Below are 20,771 nucleotides of genomic sequence, written 5' to 3'. Positions count from 1 at the left end.
TGACGGACGGGAGGTGTTGGAGTTGGTTCTTGCCGAGCCATCCTGCCAGCTGCTACCTTCTTGCTCTTCCTAGGCTTAGGAGCCACATCTTCATCGTCATCTGGAAGATCAATGATGTTGGGTGGAGCTGCAAGGCAGATCATTCGACCCCAAGTGAACCACACGAATGCAGTCGACCAAAGAATCCAAAACAAGATCACAAGAGTTTGTAACCGGGTTGGAGGTTACAGCATCTTCCATTTCCTCGTCTTGGTACTAGAAAGAAGAGGTTCCTGACGTAGCGGCACTGCAAAGACCCGTATTCAATCGGTTACGTCTGGTTAATCGAGTCGATGAAAAAGACAAGTCAGATGGTTACCCAGAGATAGTAGGAACGATCACTTTGATCCTGGGCAAAGCTTTTGGCAGTTTGGAAGAGGTGGCTTTCGGCGCTGGAGGCGGCGCAACTTTGGACTGCTTTGGAGCCTTTTCAGCCGGCGTTGGGGAAGACATCCTAGGACGCTTCGAAGACTGACCAGTCGGCGCGTCCACTAAGTCCGGAGCACTCGCCGGGTCGTGGACTTATTTGGATCTCCTCTCCCTGCGAGGAGGCGAGTCGACTTCTTCGTCACCAGTCGATTCGTCGCTCTCCTCATCTTCCTCGGCCTCCGAATGCTCCTCACCGCTCTTGCCACCGCTCCCTTCTTCCTCAGCCTCTTGGTCCTGCACTCCGTTGGGCATTGAGTACATGTCGATGAGGGCCTGAAAGGACAATGATCAAAGGAAATTCAATCGACCATGAACAAGATGTCACTCGGTGAATCGAAAAGATACTCGATAAGACAGAATTATACCTGCTCCGGCTGGTGCGAGTTGTCGAATGGAATCACCCTCCTAGACCCCCGAGGGTTGTCTTTGTTGCTGGTGATCCCCATCAACCACTTCTCCAAGGTGTCCTCGCTGACGTCCTCCGGGTGGATCCGAGTGGAATCCTCGAGCCCAGAATACATCCACATCGGATGATCGCGCGCCTGAAGAGGTTGGATGCGTCGACCGAGAAAGACCTCCAGCAGGTCCATCCCGGTCACCCCGTCGCGGGCAAGCTAGACGACCCGCTCGACCAGCACCTTGATCTGCGCCTTCTCTTCTGGAACTACCCTCAGGGGGGCGGGCTTCTCCACTCGAGCCAAAGAAAAAGGAGGAAGTCCAGTCGACTGGCCTTGGGTCGGCTGATCCTTGCAGTAGAACCAAGTCGACTGCCAGCCCCGGACCGAGCCGGGAAGAATCATGGATGGGAAAGTACTCTTGCTCCTCATCTAGATCCCCAGACCCCCACACATCTGGATCCCCAGACCCCCAATCATGGTGAAGATGTGTTTGAAAAGGCCCCAGTGCGGTCGACAACCCAAGAAGTTTCCGCACATCGACACAAAAGCGGCCAGATATACTATAGTGTTTGGGGTGAAATGGTGGAGTTGAGCCCCAAAGAAGTTCAAAAAACCCCGGAAGAAAGGATGAGGGGGCAGTGAGAATCCGCGATCTATGTGAGTGGCGAGGAGAACACACTCACCCTCCCTTGGCTGCGGCTCGGTTTCATCCCCCGGGAGCCGTGCTGACTTGTGGGAGATCAGTCCCCCCTCCACCAGGTCGTCGAGGTCGTCCTGGGTGATTGTCGAGCGGATCCAGTCGCCCTGGATCCAGCCCGCTGGCAGGCCGGATCTCGACGAGGATCCACCCCGGCTGGTCCGCTTGCCCTTCGCCTTCGCTGTCGCCTTCTTCGCGCATTCCAGCGCCACCGCCCTCTCCTTCCCCATGGTGGCGGTCGAGCTCGAGTAAAGGTCCGACGATGAGGGCGGAAGCGAGCATGGCAGAGAGATTGAGAGAAGAAGAAGAGAGAATGGGAGCGCACGGGGCAGAGGCCTGGTCCGAGGCCTTTTATAAGGTCGTCATCCGAGTGACTGACGGGTGGACCCAGGCGATCTAAACAAATCCCGCAACAGTCGCGCGCGCAATACGTGGCGAAAAAGGTGGCGCAGGGATCAAGGAGACTTGCCTAATCCGTCCCGATAACCTCGTTTCCGTACGTCTGGCGCGCTTCCCAAAATTCGAATCCCGCGAGATCCGTGGAGTGCAGAACAACCTGTCAGACTGAAGACAAACATCCTCTGCATCATCATTTGGAATTCTACCGTGAAAATTCACTCGACAAAAACCAAGAATGGACCACGGCGACTGAGAAAGGAGTCGACGTCGTCACCTCAACTCGTTGTTCTAGAATAGGATATACTCGTAACACAAAGAATGGGTCGGAAGTGTTCCCAACTCCTTCCCCACTCAAACCCTGATCCATTCGGGGGCTAATGATGAAACTATGTACCTAGGGTAGGGTCATGGACCTGTCCGACATACCCTCCCCAAGGACATCTCTGCAAAGAATCAGAAGCAGTCGAAGAGAAACCATTGTCCACTCGACCATGAAGATGCGCTCACTCGACCACCTTGAAGACACTCGACCACCAGAAGATGAGAAGCTCTCCACTCTGCAACGGTCAAGACTTAAACCATAGCTTTATGGGCATTTATAACACTTTACTGCAGACGTTACCAGTAACGCCCCTCCTTTATGAACATTGAACCCTGTGTAACGGAGGGGAGCTGGGGTCCTGGCGCACTCTATATAAGCCACCCTCCTCCTCTGGGACAAGGGCTCGCACTTTTGTAAAAACACACACATATAATCTAGTCGACCGCCTCAGGGCACCGAGACGTAGGGCTGTTACTTCCTCCGAGAAGGGCCTGAACTCGTCAAACTCATGTGTACAACTCCTCCATAGCTAGGATCTTGCCTCCTCATACTTACCCCCTATTCTACTGTCAGTCTTAGATCCACGACACCAGCCACGAGGGTGGGGAGCGCGCCCTACCCCCTGGGCGCGCCCCCTGCCTCGTGGGCCCCCTGGTGGCCCTCCGATGCCCATCTTCTGCTATATGGAGTCTTTTGTCGAGGAAAAAATCATAAGCAAGCTTTCGGGACGAGACTCCGCCACCATGAGGCGGAACCAATCTAGGGCTCCGGCAGAGCTGTTCTGCCGGGGACACTTCCCTCTGGGAGGGGAAAATCATCACCATCGTCATCACCAACGATCCTCTCATCGGGAGGGGGTCAATATCCATCAACATCTTCACCAGCACCATCTCATCTCAAACCCTAGTTCATCTCTTGCATCCAATCTTTGTATCCAAACCTCAGATTGGTACCTATCGTTTGCTAGTAGTGTTGATTACTCCTTGTAGTTGATGCTCATTGGTTTACTTGGTGGAAGATCATATGTTCAGATCCATTATGCATATTAATACCCCTCTGATTATGAACATGAATATGCTTTGTGAGTAGTTACGTTTGTTCCTGAGGACATGGGAGAAGTCTTGCTATTAGTGGTCATGTGAATTTGGTATTCGTTTGATATTTTGATGAGATGTATGTTGTCATCCCTCTAGTGGTGTCATGTGAACGTCGACTACATGAAACTTCACCATTGTTTGGGCCTAGAGGGAGGCATTGGGAAGTAATAAGTAGATGATGGGTTGCTAGAGTGACAGAAGCTTAAACCCTAGTTTATGCATTGCTTCGTAAAGGGCTGATTTGGATCCATATGTTTCATGCTATGGTTAGGTTTACCTTAATACTTCTGTTGTAGTTGCGGATGCTTGCAATGTGGGTTAATAATAAGTGGGATGTTTGTCCAAGTAAGGACAGCACTCAAGCACCAGTCCACCCACATATCAAATTATCAAAGTACCGAACGCGAATCATATGATCGTGATGAAAACTAGCTTGACGATAATTCCCATGTGTCCTCGGGAGCGCTTTTCTCTATATAAGAATTGTCCAGGCTTGTCCTTTGCTACAAAAAGGATTGGGCCATCTTGATGCACCTTATTTACTTTTATTACTTATTACTCGTTACAAATTACCTTATCACAAAACTATCTGCTATCGATAATTTCAGTGCTTGCAGAGAATACCTTGCTGAAAACCGCTTATCATTTCCTTCTGCTCCTCGTTGGGTTCGACACTCTTACTTATCGAAAAGACTACGATAGGTCCCCTATACTTGTGGGTCATCAAGACTCTTTTCTGGCGCCGTTGCCGGGGAGTGAAGCGCCTTTGGTAGGTGGAATTTGGTAAGGAAAAATGTATATAATGTGCTGAAATTTACTGTCACTTGTTACTATGGAAAGTAATCCTTTGAGGGGCTTGTTCAGGGTATCTTCACCCCGACCGGTAGAGAAAATAGTTGCTCCTCAACCCACTGGACCTACTGAAAATGAAAATGTTTACTTCGAAATTCGTTCGGGTATGATAGAGAAACTGCTAGCTAATCCTTTTGCAGGAGATGGAACATTGCATCCCGACTTACACCTAATCTATGTGGATGAAGTTTGTGGATTATTTAAGCTTGCAGGTATGCCTAATGATGTTATCAAGAAGAAGGTCTTCCCTTTATCTTTGAAGGGAGATGCGTTGACATGGTATAGGCTATGTGATGATATGGGATCATGGGACTACAAATGGTTGAAAGTGGAATTCCATCATAAGTTTTATCTTATGCATCTTGTTCATCGTGATCGTAATTATATATATAATTTTTGGCCTCGCGAAGAAGAAAGCACCGCTCAAGCTTGGGGGAGGCTTAAGTCAATGTTATATTCATGCCCCAATCATGAGCTCTCAAGAGAAATGATTATTCAAAAAATTTATGCTCGGCTTTCTGACAACAATCGCTCCATGCTCGATACTTCTTGTACTGGTTCCTTTATGATCAAGACTATTGAATTCAAATGGAATTTATTGGAGAGAATTAAACGCAACTCTGAAGATTGGGATCTCGAAGAAGGTAAGGAGTCAGGTATAACACCTAAGTTTGATTGTGTTAATTCTTTTATGGATACCAACGTTTTCCGTAAATTTAGCACTAACTATGGACTTGACTCTGAGATAGTAGCTTCTTTCTGTGAATCCTTCGCTACTCATGTTGATCTCCCTAAGGAGAAGTGGTTTAAATATAATCCTGCCATTGAAGTAAAAGTAGTTGAACCTATTAAAGTTGAAGAAAAGACTATCACTTATAATGATCCTGTTGTTCCTACTACTTATGTTGAGAAACCACCTTTCCCTGTTAGAATAAAGGATCATGCTAAAGTTTCAACTATAGTCAACAAAAGTAATATTAGGACACACAAATCTACTGAGCAAGTTAAAGTTGAACCTAATATTGCTATGGTTAAAGATATCTTGGCCGATAATATTGATGGGCATGTTATTTACTTCTGTGATGAAGCTGCTAGAATTGCTAGGCCTGATACTAAAAATAAACATAGACCTATTATAGGCATGCCTGTTATTTCTGTTAAAATAGGAGATCATTGCTATCATGGCTTATGTGATATGGGTGCTAGTGCAAGTGCAATACCTCATTCCTTATACAAAGAAATTATGCATGATATTGCACCTGCGGAGATAGAAGAGATTGATGTCACAATTAAGCTTGCTAATAGAGATAGTATTTCACCAATTGGGATTGTTAGAGATGTTGAAGTCTTGTGTGGGAAAGTTAAATATCCTGCTGATTTTCTTGTTCTTGGTTCCCCTCAAGATAGCTTTTGTCCCATTATATTTGATAGACCCTTCTTGAATATTGTTAATGCTAAGATAGATTGCAAGAAGGGTGTTGTTACTATTGGTTTGGATGATATGTCTCATGAGTTTAATTTTTCTAAATTTCGTAGACAACCCCGTGATGAAGAATTGCCTAGCAAAGATGAAAATATTGGTCTTGCTTCTATTGATGTGCCTCCTAATGATCCTTTAGAACAATATTTGCTAAACCATGAGAATGATATGTTTATGAATGAAAGAAGGGAAATAGATGGAGTATTCTTTAAACAAGGACCCATTCTAAAACACAACTTGCCTGTTGAAATCCTAGGGGATCCTCCTCCACCCAAGGGTGATACCGTGTTTGATCTTAAACCATTACCTGATACTCTTAAATATGCTTATCTTGATGAAAAGAAGATATATCCTGTTATTATTAGTGCTAACCTTTGAGAGCATGAAGAAGAGAAATTATTGAAAACTCTGAAGAAGCACCGTGCTGCTATTGGATATACTCTTGATGATCTTAAGGGCATTAGTCCCACTCTATGTCAACACAAAATAAATTTGGAGAAAGACGCTAAACCAGTTATTGATCACCAATGACGGCTGAATCCTAAGATGAAAGAAGTGGTAAGAAAGGAAATATTAAAACTCCTTGAGGCAGGTATAATTTATCCCGTTGCTGATAGTCAGTGGGTAAGTCCTGTCCATTGTGTCCCTAAGAAGGGAGGTATTACTATTGTTCCCAATGATATAAGATGAATTGATTCCGCAAAGAATTATTACAGGTTATAGGATGGTAATTGATTTCCGTAAATTAAATAAGGCTACTAAAAATATCATTACTCCTTACCTTTTATTGATCAAATGCTAGAAAGATTATCCAAACATACACATTTTTGCTTTCTAGATGGTTACTTTGGTTTCTCTCAAATACCCGTGTCAGCTGATGATCAAGCAAAGACCACTTTTACTTTCCCTTTGGGTAATTTTGCTTATAGACGTATGCCTTTTGGTTTATGTAATGCACCTGCTACCTTTCAAAGATGCATGATGGATATATTTTCTGACTTTTGTGAAAAGATATGTGAGGTTGGGCGATTTCTCCGTTTATGGATCCTCTTTTGATGATTGCTTGAGCAACCTTGATCGAGTTTTACAGAGATGTGAAGAAACTAATCTTGTTCTGAATTGGGAAAAATGCCACTTTATGGTTAATGAAGGTATTGTCTTGGGGCATAAAATTTCTGAAAGAGGCATTGAAGTTGATAAAGCTAAAGTTGATGCTATTGAAAAGATGCCATGTCCCAAGGACATTAAAGGTATAAGAAGCTTCCTCGGTCACACCGGTTTTCATAGAAGGTTCATTAAGGACTTCTCAAAAATTTATCGGCCTCTGACTAATCTATTAAAAAAGAGATGAACTAGGGTTTGAGATGAGATGGTGCTAGTGAAGATGTTGATGGAGATTGCCCTCCCCAAGATGGGAGAGTTGTTGGTGATGATGATGACGATGATTTCTGATAACCCACAAGTATAGGGGATCGCAACAGTTTTCGAGGGTAAAGTATTCAGCCCAAATTTATTGATTCGACACAAGGGGAGCCAAAGAATATTCTCAAGTATTAGCAGTTGAGTTTTCAATTCAAGCACACCTGAAAGACTTAATATCTACAGCAAAATATTTAGTAGCAAAGTACTATGGAAATAACGGTAATGGTGGCAAAAGTAACAGTAGTAGTTTTTGTACGAATCGTAACAGTGGCAACGGAAAAGTAACTTTAGCAAAGATCAATATGTGAAAAGCTTGTAGGCAATGGATCAAGGATGGATAATTATGCCGGATGCGATTCCTCATGCAACGGTTATAACATAGGGTGACACAGAACTAGATCCAGTTCATCAATATAATATAGGCATGTATTCCGAATATAGTCATACATGCTTATGGAAAAGAACTTGCATGACATCTTTTGTCCTACCCTCCCATGGCAGCGGGGTCCTTTTGGAAACTAAGGGATATTAAGGCCTCCTTTTAATAGAGTGCCGGACCAAAGCATTAACACTTAGTGAGTACATGAACTCCTCAAACTACGATCATCACCGGGAGTGGTCCCGATTATTGTCACTTCGGGGTTACTGGATCATAACACATATTAGGTGACTATTGACTTGCAAGATATGATCAAGAGCTCACATATATTCATGAAAACATAATAGGTTCAGATCTGAAATCATGGTACTCGGGCCCTAGTGACAAGCATTAAGCATAGCAAAGTCACAACAACATCAATCTTAGAACATAATGGATACTAGGGATCAAACCCTAACAAAACTAACTCGATTACATGTTAAATCTCATCCAACCCACCACTATCCAGCAAGCCTACAATGAAATTACTCATGCATGGCGGTGAGCATCATGAAATTGGTGATGGAGGAAGGTTGATGATGATGATGGCGACGGATTCCCTCTCCGGAGCCCCGAACGGACTCCAGATCAGCCCTCCCGAGGAAGATTAGGGCTTGGTGGCGGCTCCGTATCGTAAAACACGATGAATTCTTCTCTCTTATTTTTTCTTCCCGAACGTGAATATATAGAGTTGGAGTTGACATCGGTGGAGTCTCAGGGGGGCCACGAGGCAGGGGGCGCGCCCCAGGGGGGCACCCTGCACCATCGTGGACAGGGTGTGGGCCCCCTGATGTTGATTCTTTCGCTAGTAATTTTTATTAATTCCAAAACGTGTCTCCATGGATTTTCATGTCATTCTAAGAACTTTTATTTCTGCACAAAAATAACACCATGGCAATTCTGCTGAAAACAACGTCAATCCGGGTTAGTTCCATTCAAATCATGGAAGTTAGAGTCCAAAACAAGGTCAAAAGTGTTTGGAAAAGTAGATACGTTGGAGACGTATCAATTTTCCCCTCCAGGAGGGAAGTTCCCCCCGCAGAATCGCTCCGCCAGAGAGCAAAAATGTTGCTGCCCAAGTTCCGCCTCGAGGCGGTGGAGCTTCATCCCGAAAGTCCTCCTCTTATTTTTTGTAGGTCAAAACCACTTATATGCCAGAAGATGGGCACCGGAGGTGGGCCGAGGAGGCCACAACCCACCAGAGCGCGCCAGGGGGGCCTGGCGCGCCCAGGTGGATTATGCCCACCTGGTGGCCCCCCTCTGGTGTTTATTGGCTCCAATATTTCTTAAATAATCCATAAAAAATCTTCGTAAAGTTTCAGCTCATTTGGAGTTGTGCAGAATAGGTGGCCTGACGTAGCTTTTCAAGGTCCAGATTTCTAGCTGCCAAAATTCTCTTTCTAGGTGTGTTCCTTGCAAATTATGAGAGAAAAGGCATTAGAATTACTCCAAAATGCATTATTAGGGATAAAAACATTATAAATAAACAGTAATAAAACATGATGCAAAATGGACGTATCAGTGATGCATAGCAATGAGAGGGGAGAGTGTGTCCACGTACCCTCGTAGACCGAAAACGAAAGCGTTTAGTAACGCGGTTGATGTAGTCGAACGTCTTCACGATCCAACCGATCCTAGCACCGAACGTACGGCACCTCCGTGTTCAACACACCTTCAGCTCGATGATGTCCCTCGAGCTCTTGATCCAGTTGAGGACGAGGGAGAGTTTCATCAGCACGACAGCGTGTTGACGGTGATGATGAAGTTACCGGTGCAGGGCTTCACCTAAGCACTACAACGATATGGCCGAGGTGTGTAACTGTGGAGGGGGGCACCGCATACGGCTAAGAGAAGACTTGGTGTATCTTTGGGGTACCCCCCTCCCACGTATATAAAGGGGGGAGGAGAGGAGGCCGACCCAAGGGGGGCGCGCCAAGGGGGGGAGTCCTACTTGGACTCCCGGTCCAAGTACGATTCGGCCCCTCCTTTCCTTTCCGGAGAAGGGGGGAAGGGGAAAGAGGTGGAGGAGAAGAAGGAAAGGGGGGTCCACCCCCCAACCCTAGTCCAATTCGGTTTGGGATTGGGGGTACGCGCGCCTCCCCCCGGCCGCTGCCTCCTCTCTCCACTAGGGCCCATGAAGGCCCATTAACCCCCCTGGGGGGTTCCGGTAACCCCTGGTACTTCGAAAAATGTCTGAACCTTTCTGAAACCAAACCGGTGTCCAAACATAACCTTCCAATATATCAATCTTTACGTCTCCACAATTTCGAGACACCTCGTCATGTCCGTGATCTCATCCGGGACTCCAAACAAACTTTAGTTCATCAAATCACATAACTCATAACACAAATCGTCATCGAACGTTAAGCGTGCGGACCCTACGGGTTCGAGAACTATGTAGACATGACCGAGACACATCTCGAGTCAATAACCAATAGTGGAACCTGGATGCTCATATTGGCTCCTACATATTTTACGAAGATCTTTATCGTTCAAACTGTATAACAACATATGTTGTTCCCTTTGTCATCGGTATGTTACTTGCCCGAGATTCGATCGTCGGTATCATCATACCTAGTTCAATCTCGTCATCGGCAAGTCTCTTTACTCGTTCCATAATGCATCATCCCGTAACTAACTCATTAGTCACATTGCTTGCAAGGCTCATAGTGATGTGCATTACTGAGAGGGCCCAAAGATACCTCTACGATACACGGAGTGACAAATCCTAGTATCCATCTATGAAAACTCAACAAACACCATCTGAGACACCTGTAGAGCATCTTTATAATCACTCAGTTACGTTATGACGTCTGATAGCACACAAGGTGTTCCTCCGGTATTCGGGAGTTGTATAATCTCATAGTCACATGAACATGTATAAGTCATGAAGAAAGCAATAGCAATAAAATTAAAGGATCATAATGCTAAGCTAACGGATGGGTCTTGTCCATCACATCATTCTCTAATGATGTGATCCTGTTCATCAAATGACAACACATGTTTATGATCACGGAACTTAACCATCTTTGATTAACGAGCTAGTCAAGTAGAGGCATACTACGGACACTCTGTTTTGTCTATGTATTCACACATGTACTAAGTTTCCAATTAATACAATTATAGCATGAATAATAAACATTTATCATGATATAAGAAAATATAAATAACAACTTTATTATTTCCTCTAGGGCATATTTCCTTCACCGATAGCCTCCCGGTACTCCGATAAATCCCCGAACCTCTTCGGAACCATTTCGGTGTCTGTATACAACCTTCCAATATGTGAATCTTTACCTCTCGACCATTTCGAGACTCCTCTTCATGTCCATGATCTCATCCGGGACTCCGAACAAACTTCGGTCACCGAAACACATAACTTACAATACAAATCATCATCGAACGTTAAGCGTGCGGACCCTACGGGTTCGAGAACTATGCAGACATGACCGAGACACATCTCCGGTCAATAACCAATAGCGGAACCTGGATGCTCATATTGGTTCCTACATATTCTACGAAGATCTTTATCGGTCAAACCGCATAATAACATACGTCATTCCCTTTGTCATCGGTATGTTACTTGCCCGAGATTCGACCGTCGGTATCATCATATCTAGTTCAATCTCATTACCGGCAAGTCTCTTTACTCGTTCCGTAATGCATCATCCCGCAACTAACTCATTAGTCACATTGCTTGCAAGGCTTATAATGATGTGCATTACCGAGAGGGCCCAGAGATAGCTCTCCGATATACGGAGTGACAAATCCTAATCTTGATCGATGCCAACTCAACAAACACCTTCGGAGATACCTGTAGAGCATAATTATAATCACCTAGTTACGTTGTGACGTTTGATAGCACACAAGGTGTTCCTCCGGTATTCGGGAGTTGCATAATCTCATAGTCAGAGGAATATGTATAATTCATGAAGAAAGCAATAGCAATAAAATTAAACAATTATAATGCTAAGCTAACGGATGGGTCTTGTCCATCACATCATTCTCTAATGATGTGATCCCATTTATCAAATGACAACACATGTCTATGGTTAGCAAACTTAACCATCTTTGATTAACGAGCTAGTCAAGTAGAGGCATACTAAGGACACTTTGTTTTGTCTATGTGTTCACACATGTACGTTTCGGTTAATACAATTCTAGCATGAATAATAAACATTTATCATGATATAAGGAAATATAAATAACAACTTTATTATTGCCTCTAGGCCATATTTCCTTCATGTACATATCCTGGTGTATGGCACAAATTTTACTCCATTTGATTCGTTTTAAATTTGCATTTAAAAAGTATGCATGTTAAAGAGAGGTTAGTCAAGAGCGACTATTTAGGCCTAACGTCGTTTCTAACTACAAAACATTTTGGAGTTGAAATTAAACTGTCAAAACGTCATATATTTAGAAAGAGGGAGTATTTCGTTAAAGAGCCGTTGGTCATAAATACTCATGCGTGCATTGGCCCAGTTAGCCATGGTCTCTAATATGTAACGTGATACGGAAACTAATACGCAATGCAAATTGAGGAGGAGAAATCAGTTATGCAATCGTCCAATGCACTTTAGTTGCTTGCAAGAGTAGACTATTTATAAGATTGTGTTTGTTATTCTTTAGACGTATGTCAATTCTATGCACATGCTGGGCTCTAAGCCCAAGGATTGGCGATGCGGGTGCGAGGCTAAGGATTGGCGATGTGGGTGCAAGAAGGAGAGGAGCCAGCCGCTGCGAAGAAGGGGGTTTAGGGTTAAAGCAATGGTCAAGGTGACGGCGGCTCGACAACACCACCCACAACGACCGTGGGTGACGGAACGACGCTTTGGCCAGTGGCTAGGCGGGTCGACCTCAAAAATGGCGGCAAAGGGAAGAAGACTTGACCAAAGCTAAAAATGAAATAGTCACACGAGAATTGTGAGATTTGTTTTTACGAAGGAAATGCGGAGAGCGGTGTTTTGCCCGGGTGTGAACAATAATAAAATAATTAAAAATGGAAAAACATTTTTAAATTCATTTTTTTTGGTGATGGAAGATACTCATATGCGTGTTGTTCGTGCAAAATTTTGTGAAGTTTGGACATTTAGGAGCTCTGGCAAAAATCGGGTCCGTGAGAAACATTTAAAAACTGATTTTGTGTTTTTTGCCGCGCGCTCCTCGAATGTCCAAGCTTTCACCAAAATTTACACAAACATTACCCACATGCACATCATGCTAGCAAGAATATTCAAAATTTTAAGATTTTTTTTCATATGAGCCTGGGCCTTGAAGTGAATATCCGGGAAATGCGAGGTTTTTCATTTGTGTCATTGTGTGCACATGCATCGGAAGTTACTCAAACATACCCCCTCCGTCCTTAAAAGAGTGCACTTTTAACTTTGTTGGAGGGCCAAACTATCTTAAAGTTTAATCGAGGTTGTACGAAAATATATCAATGCTTGCGAAACCAAATAGATATATGACGAAAATATGTTTTATTATGAATCTAATGCTACTAATTTGATGACGTAAATATTGATCTATTATTGTACAAATACAGTCAAACATAAAAAAATGACTCTTCAACAAAGTTGAAAGTAATAAACTCTTTTAAGAGGGAGGGAGTAGCCGCGAAGGAATTGGAACGTGAGGATGAAAGGAGGAGGTCATTCCATCTCCCCATCCACCGATCGATCGATCGGTGTCCGGAACGGGGCGACGGGGACAAGGAAGGAGTCAACCAACCGATCCAGCCAGGGTCGACTCCCAGGCTTGATTGCAAATTAAGGCATCCAGCCAGCCAGCCAGCCAGCCAGGCTGGGTCAACCGTACCATACAGCTCGGCGAGCAGCGTCATCCGTCATTGACGGACGGACGGAAGAAGAGAGCACGAGGGAAAATGATCGGATCGGATGTGGGCGACGACGCAACCACCGAGACCGAACCACCGCCGGTCGATGGGAAGAAAAGGAAAGGCGGTGCGCCACCCCACCCCACCCCACCACCGCCGGACCTGCTCAACCCCAACCCCAACGCCAACGCCCGTCAGCATCGGCGTCAGCGGGAGCGGCGCGCGCACGCACCCAAGGCAAAGGCAGACGCGATTAAGAATAGCACTGGCATTTGACTATTCCGGCCAAGGTTGACGGCGACGAGCGGAGCGGATTGGGCTGTCCCCGTCGTCCAGGCATCGATCGTCGTCTGGCGGACGCAGCGCGCGTGTCGCGGGTGGCGCGCGGGAGGCGGGAGACACGTACGCGTGCGCGTGCGCGCCAAGGAGGAGGCAGATGGGGCGGGACACGTAGCGGGCGGAATCGGTCCGCGTGTTTTTTACTCCCGGCACGGCTCGACACGACACCGGCGAAGCGAGCGGATTTGTCGTCGCGCGACACGCTTGCTTGTGTTTACCTGCCAGTAATTCGTTTTGGCAACGACACGTTTGCTTCCTGCTCACTCCTGACGTCCGGTCCAGCGCGGAAGTGCACGACAGCTTTCCCCATCGCCAGCCCCCCTGTCCATCGAGCTCGAGAGGACGCGCGCACACACACAACGCTCCGCTGCTCGACGCACCGGCACCTTTTTCGTTCTAGCAACAAGAAATGGATTGCCAAATTACTTTACTTTACTTTACCCTTCTGACGAGTGGTGATTGATCTTATCCCGAGCACCTTAAGTTCATTCCCGACTCCTGAGACACGTGGCGAGACTTCACCTTGTCATGCAAATAGCACGAATCTTGTCACGGCATTCAGAAAAAAGGAATCCAAAAAAGCAAATCTTCTAAAGATGTCCAAAAAATCCAATGGAATGTAGGGATTAAATTGAGCAAACCATTCTAAAGTGTGCAAGTAGAGATTACATTCAACACACCACGCCTCGTAACAATCTAATAAAATAGCATTGTTTATTTTTGAATTAGTAGTTAAAAAATATATCATTTATAGCCATACAGATACAAATCCTATATATATACATAAGAAAGCCATCTTACTAACTTATCTATCTCAACACACAAGCATATAATTATGAAGCAAACAAGGATCACCTCAACATGCAATCATGCATGAAAAAAGAACCGCCACAACATTCAATCATGCATGAGAAAATGTAGTGGTCATGAAGTCGTAGCTGTCGTCATTGAACCCTTGCATAGATTTCAAGCACCGGACACCAAGTCTCCTCATGATTGGTTCTAACAAGCAGTTGACGTGCATAAGTGATAACCGTTTCTCAACCACCTTCGTTCAAGATAGATTAAAACCACATAAAACATGATCAAAATACCCCCCCCCCCCTCCCTCAATTTTGAAGTGTGTAGGTAAGCGGCCACCTCGTTAAGAAAATACGCCCAATTGATTTTATATCTTGATTGAATACCAATGCAGTTTTCTTATTGGTTGCGTGTGCGCCGATTACACTCCCGTGGACGAAGTTTCATTTGCATCTTCTTGTGAGATACCAGTGAACTCTTCCAGCACAGAGGCGCACACGCAACCCTGTGGCCGAAGGATACATCGCACATACCTGCGGGATGGACACCCCTAAAGATCAGTGAAGACCTTTTCAAGTCAATGATGCTTTTGGCGCCCTTTCGGTCATGGGCGTTCCACTACACCCAGCAATTGAATTGGCACTGTACGTACATTAGGTCGTCTCCATCCAATCCATATCTATATATATCTATCTCCAGTCCAAACATTTTTTATGCGCCCATCACCTGGCCATTCCTTGCAGCAAAAGCATCCATCCCCCGCGTGCGTGCTTACTACTGCACAATTTCTCGAGTCCTCAAGGACGTTCCGTAGACCAGCTCAGAATCATATTATATACTCCCTCCTTTTCGGTTTATAGAGCTTATCTTAAAATTTTAGTTTTTCCATTTTATAAGGCTCAATTTGATTGTTTTTCATCACATGTTCAGATTCCAAGGTGCATTAAATCATTGCAAGCAAGTATTAAGAGAAAATTGACCAATACTTTATACATGCACGCATTGCAATTTATGCATTGATAAACATATTTTTTTGAAAAAAACAAGTGCATTAATTACCTTGGCTGGTGAGATTTTTGAATTGAGCCTTATAAACCAAAAAGGAGAAAGTAGGAGCACATCATCAGCTGTATAATAACCGCTGTCAAGAGTCGAACCGTTGGTCGGTCCGCGTCACATCACACCGATCGCTTTCACGGAGATGATGACTCGTGAGACTAGCCCGGACAAAAAGGACGGCCACCATCCAACTCAACTCCGAAGGAGAAGAAACTTCAAAGTTGCAGCCGCACGTACGTCTGGGTTTTATAATCGTAGCGTATCATGAGCAGATTCCCAGCTCAGCACCGGTTCACACTACACGCCTCACCTGCACCCGCGATCACCACAGAAATCCCGGCCATCCTGGCACCCTTTCTCGGCTGGTTTCATGGCTGCAACGACCGGGAAAAATCGGGCTGATATTTTGTGCGGCGATGGGTTGTGACGCGACGCGACGCAGGGTATATGCGGTGGGCGCACTACGTAGCGCCTACGCAGCCGCCGACGGGGATTCCCGGTGGGGGGTGCCGTGCGGGCCCCGGCGACGGCACCGCCTTCCTTCTCCTGCCGCGCGAAAAATTGGCGACGGCGACGGTTGGGATGGGACGGGGGGCGGCGCGAAACCGATCAACGCCAGCCACAAAGGTATATCATCGGAGACGGAGATAGATAGATAGATAGAGATCGTTTCGGAGAAAATATCAGCTCGTTGGAATATACTCCCTCCGGTCTTTTTTACTCTGCACATTAGTTTTGCCGAACTTTGGTAAATTTGACCAAATTTATATTAAAAATTATTAACATCTATAATATCTAATAAATATAATATGAAAATATATTCCAAGATGAATCTAAAGATATTGGTGTTGTTATGTGAATGTTTATAATTTTTTATATAAACTTGGTCAAAGTTGAATGAGATTGACTTCGGACAAAGCTAATATGCAGAATAAAAAGGACCATAGGGAGTACTACGTATACTGTAATTTTCGTCGATCCTAGCTGCATCCCTAGCTTCGCTTCATCCAGAAGAATAATGCTGCGTCGTGGATTCTGATTCACCGTCCACCAGCACCGGGTAACAGTGAATGAGATCTGGGCGATGATTGAGCTAGGTCAGGGTAATGCTATTTTAGTTTGACGCCTTTGCCGGTCTTTTCTGTGGAAAGGGATTTGTGCTCTTTGACTGACTTTCTTTTTAAGTGTTTTGGTCTGTGTGGATGGATAGAAGGAAAACTTGGAATCAGTGCTTCTTTGAATCTTTGGTGGGGTTGGTGGTAGAAGAAGAAAGAAGATACTCTGAAATTTGACAGTAAAATGGATCACGCTGGTGTTTCTTGATCCGACTCCGGTGGTGTTTCTTGGCTCTGCATATCTGAACCATGAACAAATTAAGCTACTGGTTTTTTTCTTTGAACCTGAATTAAGCTACTGGTTAATAATGTTTCCTTGTGAAATACAGGTGCAGTACTGATAGCTCCTGTGCTGCCGCTACCATTTCATTTTTTTCCATTTTAATGCAGGAGGACTGTTTTACTGCTGCAGTATTGTTAGCGGTCTGTTTGTATTTTAAGAGCAGTTGCTGCTGTTTTTCTTAAGCTGCTGCCGCTAGTGCTCACTGCTAAAGGAAAATACTCCTACAGATGCAGAGTAAGACTTATTTGGGCCAGTATAGTGCGAGGGACGGAGGCCTCTCTCTCTATTGAGCACGGCCCAGCCCAAGGCTCTGCTCAGCAGCCCACATAGGCATCTTCTCTCCGAGGTCGCGGCGGAGGTTTCCTGCCGCCGGCCGCCACCCAGCTCCGGACCGCCCCACGATCGACGCCGTCTCCGCGCGATCCTTCCCTCCCGACGCCGGCATTCCTTATCCCCCTGCGGTACGGATTCGGGTCGACGCCTTTCCCCCTTTGAGCAAAGCGACCATGATTTAGCAGAGCCTAGGTGAACTCGATTGCTGCACTGCGCTTAGTTAGTTCTGACGATTCCGCCGTCTGACGCCTAGGTGAGCTTGATTCTTGCCCTGTGGGTTCTGTTGATTCCATGACAGTGTTGTGTCTAGGTCTGACTTAATTCCTGCAGTTTGGTCTGGTACTGCCACTGGCCCATTTATGCATGAACCTGGTTTCGAACTTTCGATATGTGCAGAATGCAGGAGTGGGTAAGTTCGTTCTTGTTAGTAGCAGATGTTCGGTAGCGTCTAGAATTCGTTACATGCTCATTTTGTTGGTTAGGTACATCAACATATGCATGGTGCTGTTAGCTACAAATAATCAAGGAACTATTTTTGTTCCACGATTCAGAATTTCAGATACAGATAGGTGCTATCATAGTCGACCGTGGAACGAATTGAGTCTGAAGGGGGAGCTGCCCTGTATAATTTTATTAAGTTATTGTGAGACACTGGCGCTCGTCACAGGACTCCAACCCTACTCGGTAGGGACATACACCACAATCCGCTATGACTCAGTTCCCAATTAGGGTTCATTGTGAAGATTAGCACACAAATCTTTCCGAAGATACATAACCGTTTGAAGCCTCATCAATGTTTCCTTTACATGAGTTTAAAAGCTATTATCTGATTATCTTGATGTGTTCCATTCTGATAATAATATTTTAATTTCAGCACCCTGTCGAGCATTGAGATTCCCAAGTCATGCCACGGAGATTCTCGATGGAGGGTCTCCCAGAGGCACTGCTTGCAGAGATCGTCAAGAGGGTTACCAAGACAAGTGATCGTAATTCTCTTTCCCTCGTGTCAAAGCAGCTCTGCACCGTCGAGGCGGAGCATAGGGATGCTATCCGTGTTGGCTGTGGACTCGGCCCTAGTACAGAAGCCTTGGTATCGCTGTTCTCCCGGTTCCCCAATTTGATGAAAGTATAGATCAATTATTCTGAATGGAAGCCCAGTGATGGGGGCCAGTTGAAAAACAAAGGCCTCCTTGTTCTATCATCTTGCTGCCTACATCGATGACATTGGTCTTTATTATCTAGCTGAGATCGAAAATTTGAGGTCCCTCAGGCCGAACCACGCACCAGCAGTAACTTCTACTGGGAATTTGAGTTTGAGATTAATGGAAATTACGTTGAGATGGGGGCCCATGATTCCTCCTACGTGTCTGGCTACCCATATAGCTATGACATCTGCTGTGATAATTTGAAGGATCTTAGATTGGCTCATATTATAACTCAGCCAGAAATTGGACTTCGTTTTCTCCTGGGGAAGTGCAAAGCATTGGAGACACTTTATTTGGAGTACGTTATTGGTCTAAGTGAGAGTGAGATGATCGCACTATTCCAGAATTGTAGCAACCTTAAAAGCATCTCACTTCGACTCATCCCTCTGCACTGTGAAGATTATGAGTTTAGGACAGCATTGACTGATGTTAGCCTTAAGGCTCTAGCACTCAGCTGCCCTATGCTTCAGGTTGTTGAGCTCACATTCGCATTTTGCTCTGTGCGTGCCAACAGATATAGGCTTCACACAAGAGGGTATTGTAGCGCTCATCCAATCCTGTCCGATTCGTGCTTTTGTGCTTAACGGTGCCACCATTTTCCGTGACGAGGGGATGAAGGGCCTCTCATCCTCACAGTTTCTGGAGACACTCGAGCTCGTGCATTGCAAGTCTATAACTGATGCTGGGATGGATCTCATTGCTCAGGCTCCTTGTCTGAGTCACCTCACGCTACGTCAATGTAGCAGCATCACCGATGATGGAATGGCTGCACTCATACGTTCTCATAAGTTGGAGTCACTGACGGTTATAGGCTGCTGCCAGGTCTCTCAGGAGGGCATTCAGGGAGCTGCCAAAACAGTTCGCTACTCGGCAGAGATTGAAAACCTCGGCAGCTTAAAAGGAATGCGGATTCAGTATATGGAGTTTTAGTAGTTACAGTATCATGAAAGTAACTAGAGAACAGATGTACGCGTTGACATTTTCGTGTGGCACAACTCCAATGCCTCGGTTATTATTTTAGACTGTTAGCAACTCACGAGTTTCTCAAATTCTTCCGTCTCGCTAGGCTTGGAATGAAGGTTATTTTTCCTATTTATTTCCCTATTCGTGTCAAATTCTTGCATGTTGTGGGACTTTAAATGACGGTTGTTTTCCGTATTATAATGTATTCACATTGCTTCTTTAAAAGAAGAAAAAAGGGGAGGAGAGCTCCTTTCATGTATTCACATTGTCATTGCAGAGCTCGCTGTGTCTTCCGACGAGATCTGAGGAGTGATAACCGGAGCTGCAGGGCTCCATCTTGGGTGCCAAACTCCTAATCTCAACCGACTGGAACCGCTGGAGAAGGCGAGATGCAATGATCTTCAGAAACCTCACTATATCTGACTGTTGGAAATACTTCATTTATCTTGTAAAAAGTCGGTTGAGGCCGGCTTTTGCGCGGCATAGAACAACAGGAAGCAATAGCAGGTTGTTTTGGGTTGCTTGTGGAATGCAGTAGTTTCTGCATCACAAGAAATTTTCTTAACAAGGTCACACTCTGCAAATGCAAGAAACTGACAGATAATGGAATGGTTGCACTGGTACGTTGGCAGAAGCCGGTGCCCCTGACTTTTATAGGGTGCCGTCAGATCTCTCAGGACGGTGTCCAGGGGGCTGCCAAATCATTTCACTACTCCGCAGAGATTGAGAGCCACGACAGCCTAAAAGGATGAAGCTCAATCTGTCTCAGTCTCAGAAGTAATGTTCGGCTTTTAATTTCTGTTGCTGCATGTAGTTGCAGAATTTAACTACTCCTAGTTTCTGTTGCTGCATATATATATGCATGTAGTGGCACATGCTCCCTCCGTCTCAAAATAAGTGTAGCTGATTTTTTGGGACTGAGGGAGTATATATGATAGTAACTGGAAGAGAATCTACCTTACACTTTCGTGTGACTGAACTCCGAGGTCATTTTAGACTTTATAAGCGCCTCAGGAATTTGTCCGGATTTTAACGCGTTGCGAGTTTTGAATGACAGTTGTTTTGGGTATTTATATTGTCTTTACATTGTTTCTTAAAGTCACAACAAGGGGGGCACTGAGCTCCTTTCATTGAGACCTAACATGGGCCTTCAGATTTGAAACGAATTACAGGTTCTTCTAGTTGCACAATCGGCTGATAACCGGAGCTGCAGGGCTCGACCTTCTGCCGTAATCTCAATTGATTGGGGAAATGTAATGATCTTCAGAAACGAAGTCGACT

At 45.2% G+C, this 20,771-nt stretch overlaps 1 pseudogene; it reads left to right on the top strand.

The window, feature by feature from the left end:
• The first annotated feature begins 18,203 nt into the window (after nucleotides 1-18,203).
• On the top strand, nucleotides 18,204-19,573 carry LOC147966447 (F-box/LRR-repeat protein 14-like; annotated as a pseudogene).
• The last annotated feature ends 1,198 nt before the right edge of the window (nucleotides 19,574-20,771 follow it).

This window comes from Triticum urartu, chromosome 6A (genome assembly GCF_056163025.1).
Source record: "Triticum urartu cultivar PI428250 chromosome 6A, HENAU_Tu73, whole genome shotgun sequence".
Classification (NCBI taxonomy): Eukaryota; Viridiplantae; Streptophyta; class Magnoliopsida; order Poales; family Poaceae; genus Triticum; species Triticum urartu.
Note: the sequence above shows the minus strand (reverse complement) of the source record. Positions and strands in the feature narration are given on the sequence as shown.